We start from the raw sequence: 20,508 nt of genomic DNA, 5'->3' as shown, positions 1-20,508 counted from the left end.
GCCTTTACCCTCCCAGCTTAGTGACACTGTATGACTGGCAGAGACCAAGCTAGCAAGTGGAAATGACAATGATTAAACTGGGAAGAAAGACTGAGAAACCCCCCCCCCACCCCGAAAAGACAATAGCGTAAGTGGGGTCTTAAGTAAGATAATGCAGATTATTAGTGAAAACTTCGTCAACTTCTTTTCTAAAAAGCTTATGGTCACACCCCTAAAAACTATTGGGACAGTTTTTCCTAAGGTGTGGTGATTTCGCTCTAGGTATTAGAAATGAATGGCAATTTATTTATTTATTTTTTTTAAAGGGATTTTTGGCTTCGATGCCCATTAAGCCATGAAATATAGACTGATCACTTTGAAACAATCTATTTTGATTTCACAAAGACATTTATGACTCATCAAAGTGGTGAATGGTTGTACCCGTTCCTGCGTGCTGTCTTAGAGACACCATGGTGCGGTGGGCCTGTCTCGTTTTTATGAGCTGAGACTGCGCAGAGCCCAGTTCTGCTGCCCTTGATCGAATTCATACAATAATGTGACGGGCTGCAGGCATGAACTCAATGACTGCTGCACTGTCTGATGCACGCGTTACAGTACAGCCACTGTTCGCAGGACACACACAGAGAACCTCCTGCCATCTGAAAGATAAATCTCCAAGATTGCAATTTGTAAGGCAGGCTAAAGCCCAATCACTGCTGCCATTGAATGGGATTAAATTACAATGATTCTGAGAAGTGGTTTTGCAAATAAGACGCTGGACGCTAAGCATGTACAGCTGCTGTGCGCCTCTCCATCTAGACTTGCCTGCTATATATCACTCAGAATTATAGATCAGGCTGAAGACGATCCGTATTCAGCTGACACTTTTACTGTAGGCATGATGTGTCTGGGTGCTCAGCAGAGGAGGGCCCATCGTAGGCACGTCTGTAAGGAGAGGGAGGAGAAAAGTGTTAGCGATTCCTGGTGTCAGATACAAGGGCTTAAAGCAGCAGGACAGACGCGTTCAGTCACCTTCAGCGACTGCTGGAGGAAAGTCTGACAGATGACAGTCATTGAGCTAGCATAACCTAGTGCAGCAGGCTGGAGCTCTGTAATGACACCACGGCACCAAACTAGCCGGTTGGACAAAGGGAAATAATAAGAGAACACCTCATGGAAATGTTGCCCAATAGTCATAGTAATAGTAATAATAGTAATAGTAATAATAATAATAATAATAATAATAATAATAATAATAATAATAATGGCACACTGAAATGAAAATTCTTAGCCAAAAAAACCAAATCTGGATACACTAGGCTAAAAACAGAGTATGAAAACAAGCTAATAATAAATAGAACAGTTCATCATCATTATCATCAACAACAAAAAACGAAAATTACACAATTACATTGAGAACAGAGAATAGTCTGCCAATCAAGACATTCCATTATTTTTTATTTGATCTTTGCAATGTGTGAATTTTTGTGATGTACGGGTAATGTGTCAAAACTGCACTCAATTAAAAATGGAAGCATCAACCCAAAAATATATGAGTGAAAGTACAAAGTGTATCTACATTTAGACATGTTCACATAAGTTTGTGAACGTCTGTAAGGAGAGGGAGGAGTTTTTTTACTCTTGGAAATGTAACTGAGCAAAAGTGTTCTATTTCAATAATAACTGAATAAAGCAAAAATAATGCTTAAATATTATCCACCCCCAGTTATTTGCACTTAAAAAAACAATAATACTGCAGGATAAGCCAACACAAAAAGAGCTAAGCAAACCATTGCCTACATTTTTAACAAGACTGAAAATCTCATGGTTACAGCATTATAACGTCATGTTTATGAAATGGTTAACTAGAATAGTACAACTTTTCCCTCACTGTGAACTGCTACTAGCTGTGCATGTTAACGGAAACTTTTACCATTAACATTTACTTGGTAAAGACATCAAGTTTGCACTATTTGAAGATCAATAACAAACAATAGCACTGATCCTCTTTTATTGTCTCAGTAGAATCATTCTGACATGCACAGGAAATGTCTAACTCCAAATCATTCTTTAATATCCATTGCTATTAAGAGATGTATTAGAATAGACTTCTACAATTTGTTGTGAAAGGTAAATGCTTAGCTAGCTCGTTAAACTATGCTGGATACAGAAGCTTCTTTAAAGTACGGACTATCTGCTGACAAACAATGGATGGAAGCCTTTGCAACAAACCAGATGCCACTATATTTAATTCCAAAGTAAAGTCTTAACTCTGATACTGGTCAAAATTGATCTAGGAGGCACAACTGATCTATTTAAATCAACAACTGGCAAGAAAGCAGAATCATGAGTCCCCCAAGCTAACCCATCCTTTATGTGACTGAATATGGAATTCAATGGAGCCTCATCCCACGGGATCCTACCTTAGGGGTTTTTCCGTGTGAGAGGAGCTGGGTGGCAGGATAGGCCCAGGCATGCTCGTGGATCTACACCGGGTAATTGATGAGCGTAGCATTCTGACACAGAGAGGGAGAAGGGAAGTGGGGATGGGAGCTGACTTTAATCCCACTATTGTCATTCTACGGCTGGCTGCATGTGCTCAGCAGAACTGTCACCTTACATATACATGTGGATGTGCTTTTTTTTCCTTCAGTCTCTCAGGGCTCAATGTGGGGCACAAAACAATGGGCAACATCTAAATTCACAGCATGCTAAGATCATTGTTGATCTGAAATTTGACTCTGGCACCTCATAGTAGAAGAGTGATTTCTCCCTAGTGCTTCTTTCCATAACATTTACATCTGTGTAGTTGCGTTAATATAGGTAGTGCACTATAGTGGGGCAATTGCGCTAGGGCCTGTGGGGGGGGGGTGTCTTTATTGGACCCCTAAAGCTACTTACGCAGTTTCTGCTTATGAAAAAAGTCTAATATACTTCAACAGTTTGCCTAAGTTAAAGCCTAGCAATAACAATCAAAGAGGCAAATTACATAATTTCTTTTTTACCAATGGGAATTTTTTTACGGGGTACCCATTAATTAAAGCTACTGCATCTACATGTAACTTTCAGGACATCATGTACCACTTCTGTTGAATCAAGAATGCCACGACTCCGATGAATCCAAGCTCTCAAGGACAGTCAAGGCCATTTCTCATTGTCGGAGCATCTCAAGGTTACTACCACCAAAGGGTGCCTACAAAAGCTTTGAAATACTGTATCTAATCAAGCCAATATAGGGTCATTCTGTCTGAATTTCATCCCCCAAGTCCCCCAGAAGACCTCTCGAGAAGCACAAACCACGAATGTGAGGAGCGTTTCTTGTAATACCCCATTTAGCACACACTCTGCAGACTGAGCCTTGTCCTTGTTTCAGATCTCTCTTGGGATGAAAGCGCTCTCTCTCTCTCTCTTTCTCAATCCTCTTGCTAAATTGGCTGTTTATAATTCATAGCATACTTGCTGCTGCTTGTATATCGTCAAGCCGTGGTGCAGCTATGTTTGCTTTCCACTGCAGGGTTATATAATGTGAGTGCGGGCCTCTAAGCCTGGCTGAGCTCCAGTCCCACACAGGCCTCTCTATGCTGCCTCCAGCTGCCTCCCTCGCTCCCTTTCCCTCCAGCAGCAGCTGACTCCCTCACACCTCCTAATGAGGGGCTTTTGGGCAAGATCTGCGTCTCTCTCTCTCTCTCTCTCTCCCTGTCTTTCTGTGCCCTTCCTCCCCAAGCCATTTGTTTCTGTTTTCTTGGCGGCGGGAAAAGCGAGAGTCCAGCTGACGCACACCTGCTTTGTGGCCGTGAACAGGACAGCTTTAGAAACGGAAACATGACTTTTTTTTTGCACCATAAAGCGGACTCGGTCCAGGCCATACGGAATAGAGAGCTTTTCAATCCATACGGGATAGAGGGCTTTTCACTTCGCTTCAGCAGGGCCAACTGTCGTTCAAGTCAATAATGGGAGCGTTTATTAGAAGCTGAGCGCATGATATAAAGAGATTACACAGCTACAGAAACAGTGGCCAGACCGTTCCCTCACAGAGAGACGCTACATTCAGTTCAGTGAGGGAACTGGTGATGAAAACATCATAGATTATCCAATTGTTCCCAAAACATTTCATTCCCAATTCACTGTACAGTAAATAACTGCCTCCCAACATCTGTTCTCAATCATGGCCCAACAATCTTCTATTCATGTTAACCCCATTAATGAACATGATTTGCCGAAAGACAGTTTTCTCCAGACACAGGTGTTAATAGGCAATTACATCACACCAGCACCAAGGATAATTGGTCAGATAATTAATAACGGACCTGCAGCTTTAGAGATGGAATCCCAGTGAGGGTTATTAAGACCGGGGCTGGATCCAAGGATAAAAATTAATGAAACTGAATTAGTGTTTACTTAGAGGAGTCTGACGCCACTGGGAATCTGTTGATCTCTTTAGCTCAGGAACAACACCTAATTTTTCCAAAATGTTCAGTGGTGCTAAGTTCAAACAACTGCAAACGTTTACCCGTAGATTTGTATGCATTTTGTACGTAACATGCAGACCTATATTCATATTAAACATAACGGCATCTATTCATATATGACTTTACATAAACATAAATAGGCAAATGGAGACATAATGTTGCATTGATGTAGATGAGAAAGGATAAGTGTGCGACCTCTAGACAGTGCAGGGTTGTGTTGGTGCAACTGCATAGATTATGGATTCAGAGTAGTCCTCCCAGATTGAAAGTGACATTATGCTAAGGTGTTGTCCATTTGCACTTCAACTACGTCTGATAGATGGACAGGCCATCAAACAGGGCCAACACTTCCTGCCCCAAGCACACCTGTCATCAACAGTTCCAACCATGCATCTGCCAAATCCTCATATGTAGAAAGTGACTGTAGAAAACAGACTGCAGCAACATACCGCTTTTCCAACAATGCCGATAAGTCACTGTTTTGAAGTAGGTCATAGGTAGGAGTTACAAATTATAACCTAAATGCATGGTGGGAGCAGTTTTCAAATCAAGATCCAGCAATGTCTGTGCGATCTCGTCGACACATTTGGGTTGAACCATGACAGAAAACTGTTGTAAATTCCGTGATGGTATTTTTAGTTTTTCATGGCATTCTCTGAAAGAAAATATGATGCTGACATCAGAGGAGCATGAGACAGAGCGCTCATACAAAGACAGATATGGTGGCACTACTGAGATGTTGCCAGCCGCTTTGATGAAGATAACGTTCCGTCCGTGTGTTACAGGCATACTTGACAACGCAGCTATTTTAGGCAGTGCAAATAAAGAGCAGGTCAACCGCTGGTGTGCTGAGGGAACTGTCAACTCACAGAGACAATTGGGTTTGATGGAGGAGCTGGTCCCAGCTGGGTGTGCAGAAGGGAAAAAAAACAGAGGAGAGAGAGAGAGAGAGAGAGAAGGTTTCAGCAGGAAACAGCTGAGGCAGAAGGCAGGGTGATCCATCACACTGACTAACTGGCTCAGGTGCTCTATATCCTGGTAGAGATGTAGGATAAAGGATAGGCTCCTGGGGCTGGCAGACAGAGAAACATGGGCTTTAAGTAGCTCTCCCTCAGGCACTATTGTGTCTTTCTTTCTCTGCTCTGGAAACATTTTTGACTTTTAATGAAATTACACTTAACCAAAAAGGATTCTTTAGAGTAATGTAATAAAAGAACCACTTTTGGCTCCCTAAAGACTGTTTTAATGGATGTTTCTTTAAAGAACCATTTCTTGTAAATGAGATAAGAGAGTGCAAAATAATTTTTAATGTTTCCTCAACATAATATAAAGCAGGAGATTCCAAACGTTTTCATGACCCACCGGTACAGGCAGTATTTGTTCCATGATCCACCAAATACTGGTGGTTGGGGGGGGGCTTGGCGCTTGGGGGGCTAATATGTGGCCTGTGCAAAAAAGTTACTGCATTAAAATTGGGAGAAAAATGCCATACTTAAGTTTATTCTTTGTAGATGTAATAACTTATTTTGACATAGAAAATCAGCAAAACATGTTATTTGACTAGGGGTGTTCAAACTTTTGCATACAGCTGTAAATTTGTCAAAAAAAAAAAAAAAAACACGTGTGTCCACTTTCTTTAATCAATAGGTGCACGGCAGACGCAAGGCGGTGTGTGGAGATCACACTTGGGTGTGTAACATTTTATATAAGGACGCAGTGAACAGTGACCACTTTCAAGAACTGATCCATGTTGTTAGCCAGCTCTGTCATTCCCATTGATTAATTAAGCTAAAGCAAAACTTTTATTTGAGAAGTGACCCCATAGTTTGAAACCTACTGATGTAAAAGGTTCTACAACAATTAAAGGAGTTTGCTAGAATTGTACCTCCAAGACAAAGAAACATTTAGGAACCTTTGTTTTGAAGAGTGCACTGCTGACTGAGAAGTGGATATCCATTCTTGACTGGTCTACATTCCATGAGTACACAAACCAGGACACTCGAGAAGATGACCTTGAGAGCACAAACAGTTTGTGTGCTGCTCTACTAAACACACAGTCTAATAAATCATCATTACACATCCCATAGGGATGTGAAGGACCTTCTGACTGCTGTCGCCCTGTGTCTTCATGAGAGGACACGCATTCACACCGTGGGTCTAGACAAAACTATTGATCATGCCTTTCCTCTCTTATAATGTCAGTTTTAGAAGTTGATCCAAACGTAACCTTTGTTTATAAAGTCGAAGTGGCCGTCCATATTCACTCAAGCCAGTAAAAACAGCAGGATCATGTTAAATATGAGCTTTAAAGCAATTGGAACTGTAAAACCATGTATAGCTCTTTAAGCTGAAAAGATGTGTAAAAGCTACACTATATTGCCAAAAGTATTCGCTCATCTGCCTTCACATGCATATGAATTTGAGTGACATCCCATTCTTAATCCATAGGGTTTAATATGATGTTGGCCCATCCTTTGCAGCTATAACAGCTTCAACTCTTCTGGGAAGGCTTTCCACAAGGTTTAGGAGTGTGTTTATGGGAATTTTTGACCATTGTTCCAGAAGCACATTTGTGAGGTCAGACACTGATGTTGGACGAGAAGGCCTGGCTTGCAGTCTCCGCTCTAATTCATCCCTAAGGTGTTCTATCGGGTTGAGGTCAGGACTCTGTGCAGGCCAGTCAAGTTCTTGCACACCAGACTTGCTCATCCATGTCTTTATGGACCTTGCTTTGTGCACTGGTGCGCAGTCATGTTGGAACAGGAAGAGGCCATCCCCAAACTGTTCCCACAAACTGGGGAGCATGAAATCGTCCAAAATCTCTTGGTATGCTAAAGCATTAAGAGTTCCTGTCATTGGAACTAAGGGGCCGAGCCCAACTCCTGAAAAACAACCTCACACCATAATCCCCCCTCCACCAAACCTTACACTTGGCACAATGCAGTCAGACAAGTACCGTTCTCCTGGCAATCACCAAACCCAGACTCGTCCATCGGATTGCCAGACGGAGAAGTGTGATTCATCACTCCAGAGAACACGTCTCCACTGCTCTAGAGTCCAGTGGGCGGCGTGCTGTACACCACTGCATTGCGCTTGGTGATGTAAGGCTTGGGTGCAGCTGCTCGGCCATGGAAACCCATTCCATGAAGTTCTCTACGCACTGTTCTTGAGCTAATCTGGGTCTGTAGCGATTGACTCTGCAGAAAGTTGGCGACCTCTGCGCACTATGCGCCTCAGCATCTGCTGACCCTGCTCTGTCATTTTATGTGGCCGACCACTTCGTGGCTGAGTTGCTGTCGTTCCCAATCTCTTCCACTTTGTTATAATACCACCGACACTTGACTGTGGAATATTTAGTAGCGAAGAAATTTCACGACTGGACTTGTTGCACAGGTGGCATCCTATCACAGTACCACTCTGGAATTCACTGCGCTCCTGAGAGCGACCCATTCTTTCACAAATGTTTGTAGAAGCAGTCTGCATGCCTAGGTGCTTGGTTTTATATACCTGTGGCCATGGAAGTGATTGGAACACCTGAATTCAATGATTTGGATGGGTGAGTAAATACTTTTGGCAATATAGTGTATGTATGCAAAAGGTAAGCAAATTAACTATTGACTAACAAATAAAGAAAATTTCTATAGTTTAATTGAAGAAGTAGGTTCATCATTTAAGTTGATGAACGCTTTTGAATTGTCTACATGAGGTAGACTATTGTCTACAGACAGGCCTGCTAAAAGCATGCAACTAAAAACAGACATGTTCAGCGTAACTTGTCAAGAAGATGACAGCACGACTACAACAAATGTATCACCATTTAAAGCAAACATCCGGAAGCAACAACACAGAAAACTACTTTGTTCATGTTCTCAGAAAGAAAGTGTGATGCACAGTGATGTGAGCGAATCACACATAGGAGTGTAAAATTCTAGAGAAGGACGTGGTGGACGGTGACAGCTTTCAAGATCTGCTGAGGTACACTCCATGACCCCACTGACCCCAAGCTTACCTTGGTCATGGCACTAATGTTGATTTTATTTGGCTAGTAATGAGTGGTGAATACAATTTTAGAACTTTAGAGAACTTTAGAGTATAGAACTTCCAGTAGTCCATCACTAAACAACTTTTTTAGCCATATAATCATGAATGTATAGTCATCAGTTACTCAAAACCAGGTGAGGTTAATATGGTGTCATATTCTGACACAGACAAAATGCACCAATAGTTACATTTAAAAACTGCCATTAAAAACTGAGTACAATCATTTTTATCAGGAATGTCAAATACTGCACTGAACTAAATCCAATTATGTTGAACTAATTATGTTCTCTGTTCTAAAACATGCAGTTGTTCAGTGTTCTTTAAGTACTGACAACACCCACGATAAGCTGAGAAAAGCAAATTGTTGATCATGATACCAACATTTATCACAATAATGACAAATATTGTCATATTGACCACCTCTAGACTGCATCCCTGATTTTAGGTATGCTGGTTAACTGGTTAATTGCCAACTAATGGTGTCAGTTATTGGTCAAACTTTGCTTCTCTAGTTAAAACTATGATAGAGATGTTCTCTATGGCGTAGAACATGAGTAATAAGAGTGCGGTTAGCAATCTCCTCCGTGTATGTTCAGCAGTACTGTGGCTGGTGGCTCAAAATGTGGCAAGCAGATTTAAAGGAAGCACATGAAGCCCTCATCCTTGTGGATTAGTGTTAAAGCCACTCTACTGTTTTAACAGAGAAATCACACTCATTTAAATAGAAATGTTCACATTTAAGAGTTTTACATTACACACTTCTGGAGGGAAAATATGTAGTCAATTCTGACACCTGAATTTACATCACTGACCAAGAGTCCAACTGCTTTGATTATGTTGGATTTTATATAATTCTTCCCAACTCAACTATAAATGAATACATAAAAGAGAAGTAACATTGTCTGTAGTTAGTCAGCAGCTGGTGTGCCTACCAAAATAGTTTAGGTCTATGTCTTTCGGCAAATGTCTTTAGAGAGAGACAAGGATTAAGGAAAAAAAACAACCAACCAAACGCAATTCAGGAATTTGTCATTTTAACACTTTATAAGACCTGCCTGGGTTCCTGTCTCCTGGCAGCATGCTTTAGTACTACTCCAACAGTCAGTCACCGCTTACATTCAGCCTTGAAATCACAAGCTACCACAGCCAGGATTTTGGTACAGAAAGCCTGAAAGTAGCAGCTCCAGACTATTTACAGATGAACAAAGGGCCTTCCAACACTTTGGAATCCAGGGCAGTTTAAAATCCCATTAAGAGCCCAATAAGAACTGACACTATTACGCTGAGAGAACATCAATGCATTGCCATGGTCTACACTATGACCATGCCTGCTGAACTGGCCTTTTTGAGGTAAAGAGCCCGTCCCAGAGCTTCTAGGAAACCGTTTTGTTAACTGCAGTGGTCGTCGGTGAGCATTTTGCTAGTGCTTTAGTGCTGATTCAGCAGGAGCCGTCTGGCCAGGCCAGAGATGGTGTGCAGGGCCGTGCGTCAGCACATTCTCCCTCCCATGGTGGGAAAGAGGGGTATGGGGACAGAAGTGGACACGAGTGTGCTATTCACAGCCTTCTGTTCAAATGCTGTGGGACTTTATAAGGGTCCAGTGCATAGGAACATGCATGACATGCCATGAATGTCATTACTGTAAGCGCTAAGTCCAAAAGTTCAAGTCTTGTTTTGTGATGACCCAATCATTTCCTACAGTAAGATCCAACTGATACAAAGGCAGTGGTGGCAGAGAAGCTGCAAGTATTTTAAACATGAATAACTCATCTTTCAGTATGTATGGTAGTAAAAGATAATCCTAAGCAAATCGGTCACATAAGTCATGGGTTCATGATGGGTTCAAAGCTGCAGCTTGATATGCTAAATCAGGACACCCACTCACTACAGAGACATCCATCATTCAGTAATGCAGACGATATGCAGCCAGTGACAGCCGTGTGCAGCCAAGACCAGAATAATCAAACTGAGATTAGCACTGGCCTGCAGCAGCTGAGTCAGCTTGCTGCTCCTCATCATACAATCAATGCGAACGAACATTTATTGCTGTCCAAGTCAAGTGTCCCAGGGGGCTTGCTACTTCAGCCACTGCCTGTCTTTTTAGAGTGACATACTGATTCCCCCAACTAGAACACCCCCAAAGAAGAACAAGCAGTGAGGGAATGTCACAGGAAGGTCATGTTGGTGGAGGAATGAAGGACACTTTCCTGTCATGTGTCTGGACCCTCTGCTGACCAGGTCGTCAGTCACTACTAATCAGTCTCAATCCATCGATGTAACGATTTGTCCACAATAATGAACATGAATTTTTCATAACAGAAGATTTACATCAAAAGATTTATCATATGTCCTGAAAAGGGACTTGATTCACTGGTGCATATTTATTTTTTTACATCATTATTTATACAAAGTACTTCTAAGTGCTTCTTGGTCTTTATCAAGGCCACTGTGTACAGGTGGAAGTCAAGGGGAGCAGTGAGAGGTTAAGCATCTTGGATAAGCGGCTTAGAAAATGTGTGTGTTTTTCTATTTTAAATTATAGCAAGGAAATTCCTTCCCAAAGGCTTTAATATGTCAGAGAACTGCAACAGTTTAATAGCATTAACCTTTGGGATATTATGTGAACTACTCAGAGTATTTTAACACTAAACATGAAAAATTCACTATTTTCCTGTTAGGCAGTATTCTAGCTAAGGTAGCTTTGGTTGCCTGTGCTCCTCTGCCTGGCAGGGAAGAAAGTATAAAGCGATGACATACAAACAAATAGTACCACATAGGAACACATCAGGCCCAAGATTCAATTTAATTCATGATATTGGGCTCACTATTCCGTATTCTTGTAATATTTTGAACAAAATTTGAATGAATAAAAATAATGACCATAATCATGTTGTTACACAACTTACTAATGGCACTAAAGCTGGGGGAGTGCTGGAGTAAGTTGCTGAACTTCTTTTTCACCAAGAAATGAGGAAAAGAAAGAAAAAAATGCTGAGAAAACTAGAAAAATACGCATACATGGAATATTGATTTAATCCACCAAACACTAAATAAAAACACTCTGGACTAATTGGCCACTACATAGCAGTCAGTAGCCTTGGTCTAGAACAATGGCATTAAAGATTAATCAGTGACAGTATCTGGAGGACTCCAAATAAGGGTTTGAACATGAAAGCTGAGCCAGACGGAAGAGGAGAACATACTTTAATACAGAGGTCAGAGGTGTAATCATCTAATCCAATAAATAATTAACCAAGGTCACCTTTAATGGCAGAGGCATGCAGTGTGACATATATTATTCATACAGAGTGCATCAAGTATCAAGTTGAGGGGCTTAGAGGAAGACTTGAGGGAGAGTCTAGGATGATGGATAGGCATAATAGAGCCATGTAGAGAGAATGAGGAGCAGAGACTGGACCCTCAAGCCATCTATACTTATTTCATTCCATCTTAATATAAACTGCTCATTCATATGAATGGAATGTGCTGTGTAAATATGAACAGGTCACTGAGGATACTAGCAATGATTCAGACATAGCCATTTGTCCCTGACTGTGGAAAACATAGTTGCGTAGGGACGGCTGAGAGGAGAGCATGAACTCACAGGAATTTATTCACGAGCCAGAGCAGGCGTTCAGTCCCCACGTGGCAGAAGGGGATTTCCTAGATTCCACTTGCTCCCTTTACGCACACTCAGCTAGGTAAGTGATGCAATGGCAGGCAATCCAGAAGGATGGAGTCTACCCATGCCGACGCATCTGGAGAAAAGGACAAAGTTCTGGCTCTGTCAACACCCTAATCCAGCCAAATCACAGTCTTCTGTTCCCTCAATCACTGTTTATGGCATCAACATCATTTATGAAGTTGCATCACATGGATGTAACATCACTTGTTCCATAAAAGTACATTTGTCTGAAAACATCCATAACAACTTGTACAGTAATATATATTACCTGAATGAAGGAATTAATGAATGAATAAATACATAAAGTAAATTAATTAGTAAGCATCCTATTTATCAGTCCAGTAAGCATATATTTTCTTGAAACACTCTAGTGTTCTACAAACTAGCTCACAAGATATCAACTACTTTAATAAATAAATAAATGGGCTTGTTACTTTTTACTGTAATTATAAATTGCTTACTGTACAGATATATCGTGATTTTACAAGGAAAAACACACTTTCCACTTATTGCCTGGTTTTAAAATTATGCTTAGATGTCTAAGACTGCCTATATATGTGTGTGTGTGTGTGTATAATATATATAAATATATATTAGTTTGAAATACAAAAAAAAAACGAACAGATGCAGCCTGTGTTCTCTTTTAGCTAAGCCCTCAAGCAAACAGATTGGACGAGACACCCCATTTATGCACTTTTTCCACTTATGCAACTTATGATCCATTCATAACAATCAATAGATGATTGTTTTAAATAAAAGAACTAATTAGAGGCACAACATTTTTGGACTTTACACACAAAAGGATCATACTAATAATAACTGGTACAAATGAATCGGCTTTTGTTTTTCTAGCCTATAAATTTGTATTAGTCATGATGGGACATTTAATCACTAGGCCTTCTGCCTCTCAGCTGCTGACTGAGCTAACCCAACAGATGTGGATGACAGTAGTTACATCACAGGCTACTTTCAGAACTCCAGCCTTGTGTTATGAAATACAGCAGGCCATAAATGGCTGCTTAATTTAACTTTTTCACCATGTCTCTCTTCTTGTTTATGGGACTGGGTCTAATAGCAGCTCTCTAGTCTAATCTCTTCATCACGTGGCCACTTCACTTTCAAAAACGCTAAACATTCCACCTGTTTCAGCCCTGGCCAAATTTGGTCCGTCATTCAACTTCAAACGGCTTGCACTTTTTGAACTTGCGACCAAATATTTGCCGACATCGGGGTGCCTGTGCGTCCTTTGCAGTGTGTTTGCTTGCCAGTTTCCACTTAACTGGCTTTTCTCAGAACGTCAGGACACGTGTGCCTGGCCTACTGCCCTCAGATAAGGACCAGAGACAGACAGAGAGAGGGAGAGAGTGGGAGAGGGGGAGAGAAAAACAAGGGAAGGACTAAAAGGACCATGTTGGAAACTTGAGGCCATAGGGGCCGAGTGGGCTCCCGCACAGTGTAAACAAGTTTACACTCTCAATAATGACCACTGCACACACTGCTCAAAGAGTATATATGTAGCCAACATAGGCAGCTGGTGTTTTCAAATGGAATTTCACATAAAAAGTTACAAGGTTTACAGGGTTTTGATATGAATGCTGCAATACGCACACATGCTGGACTAAAACCTCCAAAGAACACATTTAGATGTCCAGGTGTACAGCAACGCACCAGTGAGCTGCGGGTTCCTTGAGACCACCACCTCTGGGCAAGGGTGCGGAGTCTATGCCATAGAATATCAGTTGCAGGACCACTCAGTGACAGTGGCTTAAGGGAGAGAGAATAAGAAAGAGAGGCATTTAGGAGATACATTCAACAAATGAGCATTCACAGCTTGAATGGCACCAGTAAGCCTCGTTTTTCCTTAAAGGTAAATGTAGATTCATAATATTGCTGTTGCAATAAAATCTTATCTTAGAAGGGAGGGAAAAAAAAAAACAAAAAAAAAACATTTTTATTACGTTAATAAATAATGGAACAAGATTTGGTCATTTTGGAATATTTCTGTTTCTCCACTCTTCATAAAATTCTCTCTCAATGTAAAGTGCAAATGGCACTTTCAAATTCTATAGAAGAAAAAAAAAACAAAAAAAAACACACAAAATAAAAAACAACAGAAATGGAGACACAAGGTTTTGTACCAACAGCACCTGCATTTAAATGCAACATTTTCATGGCTACATGCAGCCATTTGTTGCGTACCGCTATGAGACAGGGACCAAAATTTTGTTTTTTTGGACAATTGTCCTATAATGCATGCTATATTCTGTGATAATGACATGTTGAGAAGTCACCAAAAGCCTGTTAAATAGAGAATCAAAAGAAATGCATGAATATACATGCACAGCCTTTCCTCCAGTCTGTGTGCCATGTTGTTTTAGCAATGAAAGCAAATGGATACAGGAAGACAGACAGATGTCCACACGTTTATTCCTCAGTTATACTGCATGCTAGTTTGTTTACAAATCATAAAAGCACCATGTCTCCAAGGACTTATGGTCTCTAGTATTGTGGTCATGTGATCATGTGATACATGAGGAAAGAGGATTACAGTGGGGATCCACTGACAACACTGTCTAGCCAGATTGTGTGTAGCCTCTGATGAACCTCCTCCTCCTCCTCATTATTTGAGCAGCCTTGCTATCCCATCATCCTCTCGGTCTCACATTAATCTAGGCAGAACCATCTCAATCCCAGACACCTACTGCACAGCAATTCAATTAACCTGGGCTTTACCCAAGCTGCCCCGAAACATTCCCTGGTCTTCTTAAAGCCCTGTTATTACACTTAATGAAACCATTTCACTAATATCCAGATCCCAGTTTTCATCATTCAAACATATGGGCCTAACTGGGGTTACATTATAATATTATAAACTCTGAAACATGATTAAACACATACATTAACACGTCAGAACATCTGCGCCAAATCAGCCTGCTGGGGGCATGTGGTTATGTTTGGATAAATTCTCTTCCACCAGTCGCTGTTCCTGGATGCCAGCTGCCTCCCGTTCTGTGGAATTTGGAGAATGTCCAGTTTACTCCAGGTCCTTCGGTCATCTCAGGTGAGGTCATACCGCTCTGCATGCCAGGAACTGCTTCCAGGTTGAGGACTCCTGTTACGTACTTTGGCTTTTGATACTGTCCAGCCAAAGACTTTTCATGCTCTCTGTGAGTCAGACTGACCACAGGCTGGGTTCTTATCAAAGTGACTGGCAACTTCATGGTATGATGCTTATGGCATGTGAGGTACAGGTAGCATCAGGGCTCTAGAAAACAAGCGACAGAGTTTATGACTTAAAAGTACAATGTGACAAGTACACCAGGAACATATTTGAGCAACACTGATCCTTCCCGGCTTAAAGGGGAAAATCAATCCAGAATGTGAATGCTTGAGCTTTAAACACAATCAGACAGAAGCCTGAGGGTATATTCTTTTGGTACAAGTGATTTGTCCAACAAAAATTGTAATGACTCAATAAATGACGTTTTTACCGGATCTCATCATGGTTTGTACTCTCCAAGACCCTAAAAAGTCAATAGAGCTAAAATCAATAGCCAACCCCCAGTTCATGACCAAATAGCGAGTTTTTTTTTCCCTCTATTACAAGTAAGTGCGCATTGCACTTTCAATTGTAAAAGTAGCCGAAAATGTAAAACACTTTAAACGTCTTGCCAAGAGCCTGCTAGTCTTTGCCAGGGCTGACTGTTGTCCATATTAAGCATAAGGCTAATAAGTATGATGGCTAAAACTAAATATGATCCTCTTTCTATTTGTCACTGACAGTGCCCCGTCTGCACACACATACTTTCAATCCAACCCCTCAAAAATACAGAAAGGGTGGGAACCAGCACTAATCGAGGTTGGATATACACTTTAATATTAAATTGTGGTATTCAGCAGTAAAAAACAGCTAAATAAAGCAGTAAGCCACAACAGCCTGTGCATTAGAGTTATTTTAAGTTGTTTTACCATGGTTACAAGGTGCTGTCAGGTATCATAAGAAACTGAATTATAAAACAGTGACAAAACAATATGATATCACAGATGAACAGGCCCATATAATAAAGTTATCGGCCTCTGGGCACAACTGTTTGGCCGGCTCCAACTTGGTTACCTTTTTTTGGTGATTTTTTTCCCCCAAATCGAGACAGAACAATAGCAGGATTAAGCACACGTTAACGAGAGCACAGGTTTACATAAACCCAACAACCAATGCCAGATTTCTCTATACAGCATGAGGCCGCTCTTCAGAAGCAAAACATTTCAGATGGCACATTAAGATGACAAAATACATAATAAAGAAGGAAGCATAAAACTTAAAAACCCAAACCATCAAGCACCCTAAGCTGCTATTTCCCACCACGAGTCAAAACAGCTGTTTAGATTTTCTCATAATTGGAGGACCCCTTAAGGCTACAGGTGCCCTTGGCAAGCCAGCGGGGACTTTCCTTTCTGCTTCTGTTGTTTTGCTGTATTCTGCGCATTGAGTGGGATGTTGTGTTTTCAAGTGGTATGATACCTGTAGTAAAGAGGTTCTTGGGTGTTGTATCCACTCAAACTTGAACAGAGACATAAACAGAGATTATAAATTACTAGAGACTCATAGAAACTGTGAAAGAGTCCCACATGCCTGACATCTTCACTGTAGATTAGCTGCTGCTCAAACTGTTTGAAAGTGTCTGCACTGACCAGCACAGATGATGAAAAGAAACTGCATTTTCAATCACTCTCTCATTTTCATTATCATTAAAAATACCTGTGAAGTCTTCGATTTTTACACTTTGCTGTAGGCTTTTATTTTCATTCAAACTTCCTGGCTGTTTTTTCCCCATTTTTTAATGCATCCCTACACAATGCAGTTCATTAATAAGTACGCTATGATGGCAACATAATTGTTAAAGATTATTATATAAAGAGCATGGTTTTAACAGACTGGTATATTATTAATTAATTTGCTATCTATTTTACAACAGCTCCAAACACAGCTCAGCCAATCAGATTTTAGAACTGGTAAAAATCTTTTAATCTTTTAAGAAGACACATACAACTAAGTGCAAACTAGTGCTAAAAGACTACAGGTCATGGAAACTAACGAACTCTCTGGTGAAAGAGACTTGTTACTCACTTTCAAATGTACACACTGGAAATAAGACGCCTTGACTGTAAAATGACCAGAAAGATGAGCTGAAGAGCAGTGTGATCACCATGCAAGAGTGTGAGCTTTTATCTGACTATGTGAATTCCACCAACTTCCTGATTGAGCTCCACTCATCAGCTACATGAATGAAGACTGGACTGATGCCAACACAGAATTACCACAGCTCTTCTACAATGTGCTTTACTCCGCCTCAGTGCCTTCTCTCTTCTTTAATTCACCCACTCCATTTCGCTCACTGTGTTTGCCAACAGCACACTCTCCACACTTCAGAAAGCTCAGTTCTAAACAATTTAGTTCAAGGAAGATGTAATTCAGTTGTCCACTACAGGACTGCATTGGCTACGATTCTGCTCCCAGAGTACCTTCTCATTTACCAACCACTTCAAGGTCTCACACAACTGAGCAGCTAGAATGGACCACCTTACGTTCAACCACTTCAGTCTACATGATCTGATGTTCACTAAGGAAATGTGGTTGAAGAGATGAGCAAAGCAATTAGTAAAGAAAAAGTCCCACACAGACATTAAAGCAGGTGACACATTCCACAATTGGGAATAGTACTCAGACAATAAGAGGTTCCACGATGACCTACTTTTCCATGGCCATATAGCCCATTCTTCATGCTCACTCCTATTTTTCAGTCCATAGGATCTCCACTTCCAGTTGCAGGAAGCCAAATGGACTAAAATCTGTGAAGCACCCACTCAGAGAACCACTGTGACCATCAAGCAAATAATACAGTAAATCTCATACACACATCTGAGCTATGCATGCACCACCCACAAATGTGTTCTATCCTAGTAATTAATTTAATTTGGAGTTTAGAGATACTGCATAACGTTGAGCTTCCTGTTTAAAATGATCTGTTCCAAGCTGAACTATGCTGCAGTAGCTAATGCCACCTTAGGTCTGTAAAAATCATTGAACCTCAATTAGTGACTTGACTTTGGCATTGCAGTGCTGCCTAGTGCTGAAACATGTCACCAACAGGGCACATTCCCAAAAGAAGTGTCCCTACATTGAGCCAATCAAACCCATTCTTTGTATACAAATTGCTTGACTGGATACAAGAAGCAGTTAAAATCTGAAAGGAATCGCTAACATATAAAAATACTTACATTTTGGGACCTTTTGTGTCCAGGAATGAAATTCACTTTTTCCTGGACAACCAAAATCCAAGACGATCCAGGAAAAGCCTGGACTAGTGGCAACACTAACAGGGAGTGAAGCTAAGTAAAGGAGCCTTAACTTGGTAATGAAACAATGGATTTAGCCCTGAAAGAAATGTGCTCCTTTGAAGTGTGTTTGTGCGCTTGTCTGACCTTATAGAGTCAGACAGAGATTCCATGCTGAACAGTTTAAACGTCTGGCAAGGGAATAAAACCTCAAACATATAATACCTTTAAAATTCTGATTTGTACAAACACAGCTTCTCTGCATTAGCAATTCAAATCTGTGATGGGGGAAGGGTTGGACGTGGAAGCTGAGTGAGAGAAAATTAACGTCACTCTTAATAGTAGGGTTGCATGTTATGGACTAAACAGCATTCTGGGCTTATATAGCTGCATTCTGCAATTGCAGTACAACTTTTAATACAATAAAAACTACACTGGCAAACTATTAATGTGTCATGGATGAAGATTAGCTTGCATTATTTTGACTAAATACACAAATGTTGGTGTGCATAACTGACAAATGCCTTAAATCATCCACACAACCACAAAAATCCTAGATCTGTGGGAAGTGATCACAATTAATGAGTTTGAGTTATTAGTTAGCGCTACTTACATACTAAGCAAAGAGCGTTACTCCAATAACAATTAAACCATATATTGAGCAGCCCTAGTGAACCTTGTGTGCCAAACTAGTGCTTTCACCGAAATCTCCTAAGACTAACACTCATCTACTACTGACCACAGCATCTGACAGAGAAAACTGCTGGTATCTCCAGAACGAGGGTTCAGGGGAGGGTTTTGCACTGTAACTGATGCTGTTGATCTAGCTGGCGTCATTTCGGAGTTTGAAACCATAATCCTCTGCTATGTGCTAATCGCAGTGTCGATCTGAGACACTCCACTGGCCCGCAATATTTCATCACTCATTACCGAGCATCCTCGGCACGGCGCGCCAGACTCATGCTCTTCCAGCTGTGGCGCACGCACGGAGTTTCCCAGTTAAACGCAGGAGAGACTTCCCTGGAGAACATTTCTAAAATCAGTCAGCCAAAGTTTGTGTTGGGCGGCGATGCAAAGGATCACAGCAGATGAAAGAAGTTAAGATGAATTTGGTGGCTTAGGAAGCTTCAGATACAGGTAGTAATATATGCCGCTTTGTCTGAGATGTACAATAAATATATACGACTGCTATAATATTGGAGTCTCTGGCCTCAGACCAATATTAAAGATCTGCCAGATTTAAACATATATATGTAAGTATAAATTACAGTCTACTGTGCATAATCCTTCAAATTTTCGTTTGAGCTTTAGTACATCTTATTGCATCTTGGAAATGTGCATACACACAGTTCCCTCGTTATCTCATCCATGTCTGGATTTGTGGCTGTTGTCATGACAACAGCCAGAGAGAGAGAGAGCAAGAGAGAGAGCGAGAGAGAGAGAGAGCGAGAGAGAAAGAAAGAGAGACACACACACAGAGAGAGGGAGAGACTTCCATGATATTTCTCACCCACCTGACACATCCCTGACAGATTTCAACAGAAATTCAGCCCTTCTGAAATGTGGCATTGAATTTATATGGATTTCCCAAAAACAGAATCTTAATGACCAAAAGAAGGCTTACCTACTGTCTGAAAGGAGTGAAAAGGGACGAAAGGGGAAAGAAGGGGGAAACAAAAAAAAAAAAAAAATTCAAAACTACAGATCAAAAAAATTGTTTAAAAGATATAGAGGAAAAAGGACTCCTTACAACTGTGCAAACCTAGACCACCAAAACTGCCACCATCAGATAAACAGCACTTAAAACTTTGACAAAATCAGGCTCCACTCTGGCTTTAGGCCTGAAAAAATCCAGAAGTGTTTCTGTCCATCCATCCACTGTGAGAAGACAACTCAACGCTATGGGTCTGAAAGGATGTGTAGCTGTCAAGAAGCAGTTACTGAGAAAAGAAAACAGACTTAAAAAAAAAACAAAAAAAAACAAAAAACAAAAAAAACAAA

General features: G+C 40.8%; 1 long non-coding RNA gene across 6 annotated transcripts in view; it reads right to left on the bottom strand.

Moving 5' to 3' along the window:
* The window catches only part of LOC118825682, a 112,354-nt gene that overhangs the window by 57,544 nt on the left and 34,302 nt on the right, over positions 1–20,508 (bottom strand). For 4 of the 6 annotated variants that reach the window (XR_005008682.1, XR_005008685.1, XR_005008683.1 and 1 more), the window contains exons 3-5: positions 15,073–15,439; positions 13,843–13,938; positions 12,094–12,247 (exon numbers count right to left, since the gene is read on the bottom strand). This is a non-coding gene — a long non-coding RNA (uncharacterized LOC118825682). The remainder of the gene's footprint in view (positions 1–12,093; positions 12,248–13,842; positions 13,939–15,072; positions 15,440–20,508) is intronic. The other 2 variants (XR_005008686.1, XR_005008684.1) reach the window with 2 other exon arrangements.

Source organism: Colossoma macropomum, unplaced genomic scaffold (genome assembly GCF_904425465.1).
Source record: "Colossoma macropomum unplaced genomic scaffold, Colossoma_macropomum, whole genome shotgun sequence".
Lineage (NCBI taxonomy): Eukaryota > Metazoa > Chordata > Actinopteri > Characiformes > Serrasalmidae > Colossoma > Colossoma macropomum.
This window is presented reverse-complemented; position numbering and strand designations above follow the sequence as displayed.